Source organism: Salvelinus fontinalis, chromosome 2 (genome assembly GCF_029448725.1).
Source record: "Salvelinus fontinalis isolate EN_2023a chromosome 2, ASM2944872v1, whole genome shotgun sequence".
NCBI lineage: Eukaryota > Metazoa > Chordata > Actinopteri > Salmoniformes > Salmonidae > Salvelinus > Salvelinus fontinalis.
In genome coordinates, this window is record NC_074666.1 from 59,581,816 (window position 1) to 59,595,292 (window position 13,477).

Here is a 13,477-nt window from a genome sequence, read left to right on the forward strand (position 1 = left end):
TTTTTGTTTCTCGTGTAAATTATTGATAGTGTGTATTTCTCGTGTAGTCTTGTTTAGCATTTTTTAAATTAGCTAGCTACGTTTAGCAGTTTTTAAATGACTAGATTTTCTAAATGTTTATTACACTCTGGCCTTTGTAGCGAGCTAGCTAACCTTAGGTCTCTCCGTCGATCAGAAGCAAGGATGGTTCTGTGCTATGTACCGGATTGTAACCACTACTCCAATAAGCACACACACATTTGATTGTTTTCCGACCTCGAGAGACGTCGCTGGAGCAGTCTGATAAGGTAAGCCCTGTTTGCTAGCTACTAATGTAACAGTTTAACTTTAAACCGTCCCCTCGCCCCGACCTCGGGCGCGAACCAGGGACCCTCTGCACACATCAACAACAGTCACCCACGAAGCGCCGTTACCCATCACTCCACAAAAGCCGCGGCCCTTGCAGAGCCAGGTGCAACACTACTTCTAGGTTTCAGAGCAAGTGACGTAACTGATTGAAACGCTACTAGCGCGTACCCGCTAACTAGCTAGCCATTTCACATCCGTTACCCCCCCCCCTTTTCAACCTCCTCCTTTTCCGCAGCAACCAGTGATCCGTGTCAACAGCATCAATGCAACAGTATAACTTTAAACCGTCCCCTCGCCCCGACACGGGCGCGAACCAGGGACCCTCTGCACACATCAACAACGGTCGCCCACGAAGCATCGTTACCCATCGCTCCACAAAGGCCACGGCCCTTGCAGAGCAAGGTGCAACACTACTTCTAGGTTTCAGAGCAAGTGACGTAACTGATTGAAATGCTACTAGCACGTACCCGCTAACTAGCTAGCCATTTCACATCCGTTACACTAACAAGCTATTTTGGTTAGGTCAAAGCTCTGTGGTTAGCTAGGTACTTATGAAAATTAGCTAGATAACCATTACGTAGGTAATGTGCGTGTACAATGCACGTTACCTACCTTAGAAGTAAAAGGAGAACCAGCATATTCTAGAATGACAGTGTTGAGTGAGCTATTCAGCTAGTTAACGTTAGCTCACGGTTTGTGTAACGTTAGTCATACTTTTTCACGTGGTGACATGCTAGCTAGCATTAGCCCACCAGGGAAGGGATATTTAGCTAACGTTAACTCACCATTTGTGTTGCCAGACTTGCTACAGTAGCTAACATTAGGACGGCACCACGGCAATGATAGTTGGTTAGCTAGCATGTCACCACTTAGAAAAGTCTGACTACACGAACGGTGAACTAATGTTAACTTATGGCTGCAGGGGCAGTATTGAGTAGCTTGGATGAAAGGTGCCCATTTCAAACGGCCTGCTATGACTGACATAGTTCCTAATATTTGCATATTATTAGTAGTATTGGATAGAAAACACTCCAAAGTTTCTAAAACTGTTTGAATTATGTCTGTGAGATTAACAGAACTCATATTGGCAGGCAAATTCCTGAGTTGAAATCAAAACAGGAAGTCAGAAATCTGAGCTTGTCTGTATTCACCAGAGTCCTTTAAGAAATCCAATTGAGTTATGACTGATGTTGCACTGCCTAGGGGTTCCACTAGATGTCAGCAATCAATAGAAATTCCAATGAGACTTCTATGATGTTGTGGGAGAGAATGAGAGCAGAATCAGTCAGGTGTCCATCAAGCAGCCATGCGCTGCTCATGCCTTTTCTTCATGCATGACACTGACGTTCCATTGCTCACAGAGACAAGAAGGAATACTCTGGTTGGAACTTTATTGAAGCTATATGTTAAAAACATCCTAATGATTGATTCAGTACTTAGTTTGAAATGTTTCTTCGACCGGTAATATCACATTTTGAAGTTTGGTCCGATATAACGCTGACCAGAATTAGCGTTTGGATATGTAAACCAGACGCGCTAACAAAAGAAGGTATTTGGACATAAATAATGGATTTTTTCCGAACAAAATAAACATTTATTGTGGACCTGGGATTCCTGGTGTGCTTTCTGATCCTAATCAACAAAGGTAATGGAATATTTATCATGTATTTTATTGTTTATAGTGACGCTATCTTTGCAGCTGTGGTATGCTACTTTGAGCGCCGTCTCAGATTATAGCGAGCAATTATTTTTCCGTAAAGTTTTTTTGAAATCTGACATAGCGGTTGCATTAAGGAGAGGTATATCTATAATTCAATGTGTATAACTTGTATTATCATCTATATTTATGATTAGTATTCATGTTGAAACAATGGGCTATGCAAAGTCACTTGATGTTTTTGCATTTAGTCAATCTTGTATCCTCAATGTAAACTCAGATTTCTTTATATAAATATGAATTTAATCAAACAAAACATGCATGTATTGTGTAACATGAAGTCCTATGAGTGTCATCTGATGAAAATAATCGAAGGTTAGTGATTCAATTTATCTCTATTCTGGTTTTTGTGAAGCTATATTTAGCTGGGAAAAATGGCTGTGATTATTTTTGGTTTTGTGGTGACCTTACATAATCGTTTGTAGTGCTTTCGCTGAAAATCCTATTTGAAATCGGACACTTTGGTGGGATTAACAACAAGATTACCTTTAAAATGATATAAGACACATGTATGTTTGAGGAATTTTAATTATGAGATTTCTGGTTTTTGAATTTGGCGCCCTGCACTTGGCTGTTGTCATATTGTTCCCGATATCGGGACTGCAGCCATAAGAAGTTTTAACTAGTTATTTAGCTAAATATTGCCTGGTTGGCTAGCTAGCTCACAAGGGACTTTTTTATTTATTTATTAGATTTTTTTATTTCACATTTATTTAACCAGGTAGGCTAGTTGAGAACAAGTTCTCATTGGCAACTGCGACCTGGCCAATATGAAGCATAGCAATTCGACACATACAACAACAGAGTTACACATGGAATAAACAAAACAGTCAATAATACAGTAGAACAAAAGAAAACAAAGTCTATATACAGTGAGTTGAAATGAGGTAAGATAAGGGAGGGAAGGCAATAAATGGGCCATGGTGCCATAGCAATTACAATATAGCAATTAAAAACTGGAATGGTAGATGTGCAGAAGATGAATGTGCAAGTAGAGATACTGCGGTTCAAAGGAGCAAGATAAATAAATAAATACAGTATGGGGATGAGGTAGGTAGATGGATGGGCTATGTACAGGTGTAGTGATCTGCTCTGACAGCTGGTGCTTATGTGACAGGTTAAAGGAAATACTCATAGCCTGTTATACATTAAAAAGTATTAGTAAGTTCATAGTATGTGAGGATCTTAAAACATCTAAGGTTAAGAAGATCATGCATTCAATATTAGTTGATAGAGATTGATAACATTCATATAATTGTGTTAAAAAGTTAAAATCCGTCAAGCGTACAAAGGGTACGAATTGTGAGAGGAATGTGTAAACGTTATATTGATTACTTTATTTTGTGGTGCCTAATGGAAGGGTAAAAGTGTTAATCTGTGATCTACTAAATGCTCTTAATCTATGAGCCCGAGATCGATTGCTCTGGTCTCAACCCAAGTTCCCGGGGAAATCGCAGTCTTTCCTTATTGCACTAAAAGTTTTCCTTGCGGAAACAATACCATATCACTCTCGTGATAATTTCAGGTACGTTATTGATGATAAAAAAGAGTAATTTAAATGTAATAACTCGCTAACATGTCAAGAGTGTTTAAGGTTAAGTTTGCAGAGAGTAATATGAGCCCTGCACTGTTGAAGCGAAGAATAGCTTCGTACTAAGAGTAGCTGCCATTTTATGTCGATTGTGAATGAACATGTGCGTTGTTAATAAGATATTTTGCAGTGTTATTTGTATAATGGTTTTTCAAACACTTTATTGCCTGTTGATAAATTGAGTTATGGTTTACTGAGGTAAAGCTTTGTGCTTGACAGTTATATTGAAATTAGTATCTGTTTCAGTGAATTACAGTGTATACTGTTGTGACTTGAATAAGCCTTGTACCCTACAAAACTATCTATTTCCTGTAGATCTGTTGTTCTGTAAAATGTGTTACTTTTGTAAAATGGATTGCACTAAAAGTTATCCTTGAGGAAATCACTCTCGTGATTATTTCTCCTCTTTTTCATGGGCGTAACACTTAAAGATAATGAGGGAGATATGAGTCTCCAGCTTCAGAGATTTTTGCAGTTCGTTCCAGTCATTGGCAGCAGAAAACTGGAAGGAAAGAAGACGAAAGGAGGAATTGGCTTTGGGGGTGACCAGTGAGATATACCTGCTGGAGCGCGTGCTACGAGTGGGTGCTGCTATGGTGACCAGTGAGCTGAGGTAAGGCGGGGCTTTACCTAGCAGAGACTTTTGGCCTCAAAGCTTTCCCCATACAAAACACAGAAACGGTTTTGTTCCACAAGTGCATCTGGTGTACATGACTAATCAAATGACCTGTGAAGTCAGTTGGAAATGTCAACAGGGATGGAAATTAAGCTTGCCCGAGGCTATTACTTTTCAGACTGGGCTAGTAGACAATGTGCCAAACTAGCCTGACACAGCTGTGGAATAGCTTGTAGAAAATGTGCCAAACTAGCCTGACACAGCAGTGAAATTCTACCTTTACAAAAATTGCATGCCACAGATTTGGGACCTGAATGTTACCCAGGCTAGTTGAAATCCGTATGTTCTACCCCTGCATGTCAGTCCCCTTCAGACGATTCCCCCATCATTGTTGGTCCTCCTCGGTGACGTTACGGCTGAGGGTTTTAACATTCCTCTTTAGAATTAGAATCATAAGTACAGCCGTATAGCGCATCGCAATACTTCCTCTTCGGGCAAATAGTATCCTAGACTGTCTTGATCATCTAGTTGAGCATTCCAGATCATTTCTCCATCCCAGCAGAAATGTCCCATCCACATAGTAGGATTTCAGATGTGCAGATAGACCAAAGTCCAGTCTATTTTACTGTTACTATAGTCAAGTCTGTGGGTTTAGGTATTTAAATATAGATGTTACAATTTTAGTAATCAACCTATTGGGGTGGGGGAAAAAATACCACTGACCAAATGTCTTTGTTTTCCAGTTCAACAGGAGTGCATCCCTCAGACCATCCGGTACATGGACATCCTGTGCCAGTGGTATGACATCCTGTGCCAGTGTGAGCCGAGAGCAACCGTCCAGTTGTAGACTACAGCAGATCGAGCCTGTGGACGGAGAGGTCAGTAACTCATCAAATGTGATACAATGAATTTGTAGATATCTGCACAGTGTGTTTGTGTATGGTTCCCATGAGTTAAGATTGGGTGGGGAGGGACCACTTGTCACATTGTCCAAGGTGTGTTTGTGTTATGAAAAACAATGTGTTTTCTGTCCAGATAAAGATGATGATACAGCATTGAAAAAGACCTATCACTGACCAAATGTCTCTTTTTTTGTTTTCCAGTCCAACAGGAGTGCATCCTTCAGACCATCCGGTGCATGGACATCCTGCGCCAGTGTGATCCGAGCATGAGCGTCCAGTTGTGGAGGCTACCAGTAGTGGAAAAAGGACTCAATTGTTATACTTGAGTAAAAGTAAAGATACCTTAATAGAAAATGACTCAAGTGAAAGTCACCCATTTTAAACCTACTTGAGTGAAAGTCTAAAAGTATTTGGTTAAATATACTTAAAGTATCAAAAGTAAATGTAATTGCTCAAATATATAAGTATCAAAAGTAAGTCTAAATCATCCGCCAGATCAGAGGCAGTAGGGTTGACAAGGAATGTTCTCTTTAAGTGTGTGTGAATTAGACGATTTTCCTGTCCTGCTAAGCATTCAAAATGTAACAAGTACTTTTGGGTGTCAGAGAAAATGTATGGAGTAAAAAGTACATTATTTTCTTTAGGAATGTAGTGAAGTAAAAGTTGTCAAATATAAATAGTAAAGTACAGATACCCCAAAAAACTACTTAGGTACTTTCACTTAAGTACTTTACACCACTGGAGACAGACAGGTCAGTAACTCATCAAATATGATACAATAGTGTAAAACATTGAATTTGTAGATGCATCAAAATTGTAATTTTATGTCCCCTTTTCCCCATGTTTTAGATAAGGCGTGACATGCGAAACAGTCTCACCCCACGAGAAGCAGTACATGATCAACGCCATCCTCAGCAAGGAGATATGCTGGAAGTGATGTACTCTCACTTTGGGGGTAAGACATAATTTAAACATCATATAAATTCTCACTGTGACCATGATATTCATCCCTGTAGCCATTTTGAATTTTGAATGCCTGATGCCGCCCTCTTTATGTGCCCCACTTTACAGACGACACCCCATCCAATGAGTGTGATCTGAGGACCCTGCTCCACCGACAGCACCATGCCAGCCTGCATGCCCCAGGTGGCCTTGTTTTTGAACAATGTCTGGTACAGGGAGGGTTGCGGTTGTTCTAGCTCAGGTTCAAGGAGACATGCCATTCCACTGAACCTTCCCCGGGAACGGTTCCTTAGCCACTGAAGATCCTCCTCTGTGGGCTCTCGGGACAGAGGGTTGTAGTCTTCGGCCAGGTACAGGTCCTCCACTGAATGCACCTGGTTGGGCACGGCTGGCTTCCTCCTCACATTCCACATCCGTACAACCGATATTGTGAACTGCCAAAATAGGCTGCATTGCTACACTTATGAGCTCCACGGAGGCATTTGCATGTGGTAGAGAGAATTACCTGGTCACCTATTATAGAGACCTGACAAGTGGAAGGATGTTAAGTGCCACATGCCTTTCAATGCTTGACTTTGATCACGCTGAAATGCATTTGTTGTAAGAAAGTGCTATATAAAAAGTTTGATTGACATTACAACTGTAGAATATTTCAACTGTAATTTTCATAAGGACAAGTGCAGTTTTCCCATAAACTTTTAATTGATAACTTGGGATTTTATCACTTGACATCAGTCAGAGTGCAAAGGGTCCTATAATCAAGACTGTGTGAATACATGTACCACTCTGAATAAATAAATAGTTTTTGAAGCTTTGTCTCTGGTCATGAAACTAAAATACAAGCAGAAGGTCTAAACAAAGTCAATTCTGAACGTCAATCGATTTTAAGATTAATTCTCATCAATGACAACATTCTATACTGAACAAAAATAAATGCAACATGTAAGGTTTTAGTCCCATGTTTCATGAACTGAAATAAGAGCCCAGAAATGTTTCATAAGCAAACATTTCTAATTTTGTGCACATTAGTGTACATCCCTGTTAGTGGGCATAACTCCTAGATAATCCATAGGTGATTAAAGGGTATGATCATTAGACAGGTGCATCTTGTGCTGGGGACAATAAAAGGCCACTCTAAACTGCTCAGTTTTGGCACAATACCAGATGTCTCAAGTTAAGGGAGTGTGCAATTAGCATGCTGACTGCAGAACTGTCCGCCAGAGCTGTTAATGTTAATTTCTCTAACATAAGCCACCTCCAACGTAGTTTTAAAGAATTTGGCAGTACATCCGTCCGATCGCACACCACGTGTAACCACACCAGCCCAGGACCTCCACATCCAGCTTATTCACCAGCGGGATCGTCTGAGTATTTCTGTCTAATAAAGCCGTTTTGTGGGGGAAAACGAATTCTGATTGGCTAGACCTGGTTCCCCAGTGGGTGGACCTATGCCCACCCATGGCTGCACCCTTGCCCAGTCATGTGAAATCCATAGATTAGGGCATAATTAATTTATTTCAATTGACTGATTTTATTTAACCAGGCAAGTCAGTTAAGAACAAATTCGTATTTACAATGACTGCCTAACAAAAAGGCCTCCTACGGGGATTCAAAATATAGGACAAAACACATCACGACAAGAGAGACCTAAGCAACAGCATGGCAGCCAGCCACACATGACAACAGCATTGTACAAACATTATTTGGCACAGACAACAGCACAAAGGCAAGAAAGTAGAGACAACAATACATCACGCAAAGCAGCCCTAACTGTCAGTAAGTGTCCATGATTGAGTCTTTGAATGAAGAGATTGAGATAAAACTGTCCAGTGTGAGTGTTTGTTGCAGCTCGCTCCAGTCGCTAGCTGCAGCGAACTGAAAAGACGAGCGACCCAGGGTCCGTCTGTTATCCAGGGTAATCTGGTTAATGAGGTTAATGATTATATAATTGATTAAGTGGCTATTTTCTTGTAGAATGCTGACAGCTGTGTAGAACACATTGTACTGCTAAGACGCTCAAACTTAACTTAATAGCTGCACTCACCGACACAGGATAAACTTTAACCCTCATGCCGGCCCTGACCAAACCTCTAAGTTGCCTTAACTGTAGCTGCACTTCTCCACATGACCAGACTTCTCCCATTTTAATGCTATTATGCTCATCCTTAAAATGTCATAAGGTCTGAAATAGACACCAAGGTTGACATACTGTACAAATAATTATCTAGGCTAAATAATATTTTTTTCTACTGCTATTCTAACTAGCTAGCTAAAGTGCAGTCAGTGGCTAGCAATGACAGAAAGGGCACCAAAGAAAGAATTACACGGTTATCAAAACGTCACACCAAGATAAGCCTACACCAAACACACACTTAATTAAGTGTTTGTAAAATTCACTGAAAAATGAAGGGTGGAAAAAGGATTGGAACCATTTCCATGCTTTACCGCTAGGTTTTATGGGTATTATGACACCTCCACTGTGGCAGACTATTAAAACGTTGCGGCCCGCACGCCTGTGTGGGGGAAAACAACCTGTGGTTACCTAGATTAACCCATTGGCTTACAGCAAAAACTTCCCTTACAAAAAAGATTGCAGTTTTAAAGCTGCAATAAAAGTGCAGTAACAGCAGTCAACTGTGATATTTTGGACGCAGTATTTGTAGCATACTGCACTCTAACAGCAAAAGGTTTGACTTTTTCCAAACGCAATTTTCTTGTCTGCTTGTTTAGGTCAATTACAAAACTTAATTTAAGAAAAGTACATGTCTAAAGATTACTTTTAAACATTGACTGCTCTCGAGCCTTCTCACGACGTAAAATAACGTAATGTTAGGCTTCCCTCATGCCCCTTTTCATGACAGTGCTAGTAGCCACGTGAAAGCTAGCTAAACTCAGCAACAACAAAAAAGTCCTCACTAGCAACTGTTTAGTTTCAGCAAACTTAACATGTGTAAATATTTGTATAAACATGACAAAATTCAACAACTGACAAACTGAACAAGTTCCACAGACATGTGACTAACGGAAATTGAATAATGTGTCTCTGAACAAATGGGGGGGATCAAAATCAAAAGTAAGTCAGTATCTGGTGTGGCCACCAGCTGCATTAAGTACTGCAGTGCATCTCCTCCTCATGGGCTGCATCAGATTTGCCATTTCTTGCTACGAGATGTTACCCCACTCTTCCACCAAGGCACCTGCAAGTTCCCAAACATTTCTGGGGGGGGGGTCCAACAGGTCCCAGACGTGCTCAATGGGATTGAGATCCAGGCTCTTCGCTGACCATGGCAGAACACTGACATTCCTGTCTTGCAGTAAATCAAGCACAGAACGGGCAGTATGGCTGGTGGCATTGTCATGCTGGAGGGTCATGTCAGGATGAGCCTGCAGAAAGGGTACCATATGAGGGAAGAGGTCGTCTTCCCTGTAACGCACAGCGTTGAGATTGCCTTCAATGACAAGAGGCTCAGTACGATAATGCTGTAACACACTGCCCCAGACCATGACAGACCCTCCACCTCCAAATCGATCTCGCGCCAGAGAACAGGCCTCGGTGTAACGCTCATTCTATCGACGATAAACGCGAGTCCGACCATCACCCCTGGTGAGAAGAAACCGCGACAAGTCAGTGTACTTTGCCAGTCCTGTCTTGTCCAGCGACGGTGGGTTTGTACCCATAGGCGACGTTGCCGGTGATGTCTGGTGAGGACCTGCCTTACAACAGGCCTACAGGCCCTCAGTCCCTCTCAGCCTATTGCGGACAGTCTGTACACTGATGGAGGGATTGTGCGTTCGTGGTGTAACTCGGGCAGTTGTTGCCATCCTGTACCTGTCCCGCAGGTGTGATGTTCGGATGTACCAATCCTGTGTAGGTGTTGTTACATGTAGTCTGCCACTGCGAGGACGATCAGCTGTCCGTCCTGTCTCCCTGTAGCGCTGTCTTAGGCGTCTCAAAGTACGGCCATTGCAATTTATTGCCCTGGCCACATCTGCAGTCCTCATGCCTCCTAGCAGCATGCCTAAGGCATGTTTCTCGCAGATGAGCAGGGACCCTGGGCATCTTCCTTTTGGTGTTTTTCAGAGTTAGTAGAAAGGCCTCTGGTGTCCTAAGTTTTCTTAACTGTGACCTTAATTGCCTACCGTCTGTAAGCTGTTAGTGTCTTAACGACCGTTCATCAGGTGCATGTTATTTAATTGTTTATGGTTCTTGAACAAGCATGGGAAACAGCGTTTGAACCCTTTACAATAAAGATCTGTGAAGTTATTTTGGATTTTACGAAGTTATTTCTTACATTGGTACCCCAGTTAATCTTAGGTTTTATTACATACAGTCGGGAGGAACTACTACTATAAAAGCAACGTCAACTCACCATCATTACGACCAGGAATATGATTTCCCCGAAGCGGATCCACCCAGGACAATGGATCTGATTCCAGCCGGCGAACCTAAACAACGTCGCCGTAAAAGGGGCAAACGAAGCGGTCTTCTGGTCAGGCTCCGGAGACGGGCACATCGCGCACCACTCCCTAGCATACTACTCGCCAATGTCCAGTCTCTTGACAACAAGGTTGATGAAATCCGAGCAAGGGTTGCCTTCCAGAGAGACATCAGAGACTGTAACATTCTTTGCTTCACGGAAACATGGCTCAAACGAGAGACGCTATCGGAGTCGGTGCAGCCAGCTGGTTTCTTCACGCATCGCACCGACAGAAACAAGCATCTTTCTGGTAAGAAGAGATGCCTTATAATATGCCTTATAATTTAATGAGACGTGATGTGATCATAACAACATACAGGAACTCAAGTCCTTCTGCTCACCTGACTTAGAATTCCTCACAATCAAATGTCAAACGCATTATCTACCAAGGGAATTCTCTTTGATTATAATCACAGCCGTATATATTCCCCCCCAAGCAGACACATCGATGGCCCTGAACTAACTTTATTTGACTCTATGTAAACTGGAAACCACGTATCCTGAGGCTGCATTCATTGTAGCTGGGGATTTTAACAAGGCTAATCTGAAAACAAGACTCCCTAAATTCTATCAGCATATCGATTGCGCAACCAGGGCTGGTAAAACCCTGGTTCATTGTTACTCTAACTTCCGCGACGCATTTAAGGCCCTCTCCCTTCGGAAAAGCTGACCACGACTCCATTTTGCTGCTTCCAGCCTACAGACAGAAACTAAAACAAGAAGCTCCCGCGCTCAGGTCTGTTCAACGCTGGTCCGAACAATCTGATTCCACACTTCAAGACTGCTTCGATCAAGTGGATTGGGATATGTTCCGCATTGCGTCCAACAACAACATTGACGAATACGCTGATTCGGTGAGCGAGTTCATTAGAAAGTGCATCGGCGATGTCGTACCCACAACAACTATTAAAACATTCCCAAACCAGAACCGGATTGATGGCAGCATTCGTGCGAAACTGAAAGCGCGAACCACTGCTTTTAACCAGGGCAAGGTGACCGGAAACATGACCGAATACAAACAGTGTAGCTATTCCCTCCGCAAGGCAATCAAACAAGCTAAGTGTGAGTATAGAGACAAAGTAGAGTTGCAATTCAACGGCTCAGACACAAGAGGTATGTGGCAGGGTCTACAGTCAATCACGGATTACAAAAAGAAAATCAGCCCCGTTGCGGACCAGGATGTCTTGCTCCCAGACAGACTAAATAACTTCTTTGTTCTTTGCTTCTTTGAGGACAATACAGTGCCACTGACACGGCCCGCTACCAAAACCTGCGGACTCTCCTTCACTGCAGCCGACGTGAGTAAAACATTTAAACGTGTTAACCCTCGCAAGGCTGCAGGCCCAGACGGCATCCCCAGCCGCGTCCTCAGAGCATGCGCAGACCAGCTGGCTGGTGTGTTTACGGACATATTCAATCAATCCTTATCCCAGTCTGCTGTTCCCACATGCTTCAAGAGGGCCACGATTGTCCCTGTTCCCAAGTAAGCTAAGGTAACTGAGCTAAACGACTACCGCCCCGTAGCACTCACTTTCGTCATCATGAAGTGCTTTGAGAGACTAGTCAAGGACCATATTACCTCCACCCTACCTGACACCCCAGACCCACTCCAATTTGCTTACCGCCCAAATAGGTCCACAGACGACGCAATCGCAACCACACTGCCCTAACCCATCTGGACAAGAGGAATACCTATGTGAGAATGCTGTTCATCGACTACAGCTCAGCATTTAACTTCATAATACCCTCCAAACTCATCCCTCATACCCTCCAAACTCACCCTGGGTCTCGACCCCGCCCTGTGCAACTGGGTACTGGACTTCCTGACGGGCCGCCCCCAGGTGGTGAGGGTAGGTAACAACATCTCCACCCCGCTGATCCTCAACACTGGGGCCCCACAAGGGTGCGTTCTGAGCCCTCTCCTGTACTCCCTGTTCACCCACGACTGCGTGGCCATGCACGCCTCCAACTCAATCATCAAGTTTGCGGACGACACTACAGTGGTAGGCTTGATTACCAACAACGACGAGACGGCCTACAGGGAGGAGGTGAGTGCCCCATGAGTGTGGTGTCAGGAAAATAACCTCACACTCAACGTCAACAAAACAAAGGAGATGATTGTGGACTTCAGGAAACAGCAGAGGGAGCACCCCCCTATCCACATCGACGGGACAGTAGTGGAGAAGGTAGTAAGTTTTAAGTTCCTCGGCGTACACATCACGGACAAACTGAATTGGTCCACCCACACAGACAGCGTTGTGAAGAAGGTGCAGCAGCGCCTCTTCAACCTCAGGAGGCTGAAGAAATTCGGCTTGTCACCAAAAGCACTCACAAACTTCTACAGATGCACAATCGAGAGTATCCTGTCGGGCTGTATCACCGCCTGGTATGGCAACTGCTCCGCCCACAACCGTAAGGCTCTCCAGAGGGTAGTGAGGTCTGCACAACGCATCACTAGGGGCAAACTACCTGCCCTTCAGGACACCTACACCACCCGATTTCACAGGAAGGCCATAAAGATCATCAAGGACAACAACCACCCGAGCCACTGCCTGTTCACCCCGCTATCATCCAGAAGGCGAGGTCAGTACAGATGCATCAAAGCAGGGACCGAGAGACTGAAAAACAGCTTCTATCTCAAGGCCATTAGACTGTTAAACAGCCACCACTAACATCGAGTGGCTGCTGCCAACATACTGACTCAACTCCAGCTCAATTTAATAATGGAAATTGATGGAAATTGATCAAAAATGTATCACTAGCCACTTTAAACAATGCACTTTTATGTTTACATACCCTACATTACTCATCTCATATGTATATACTGTACTCGATACCATCTACTGCATCTTGCCTATGCCG

At 43.2% G+C, this 13,477-nt stretch overlaps 1 long non-coding RNA gene across 2 annotated transcripts; it reads left to right on the forward strand.

The window, feature by feature from the left end:
• Positions 1-1,650: 1,650 nt before the first annotated feature.
• On the forward strand, positions 1,651-6,951 carry LOC129822224 (uncharacterized). Of its 2 annotated transcripts, none has more exons than XR_008754466.1 (6): positions 1,651-1,993; positions 4,088-4,269; positions 5,016-5,150; positions 5,376-5,506; positions 6,024-6,129; positions 6,246-6,951. It is a non-coding gene; the product is annotated as an uncharacterized LOC129822224 (long non-coding RNA). The 2 variants fall into 2 exon arrangements; XR_008754465.1 differs by lacking the exon at positions 1,651-1,993 and adding an exon at positions 2,264-3,590.
• The last annotated feature ends 6,526 nt before the right edge of the window (positions 6,952-13,477 follow it).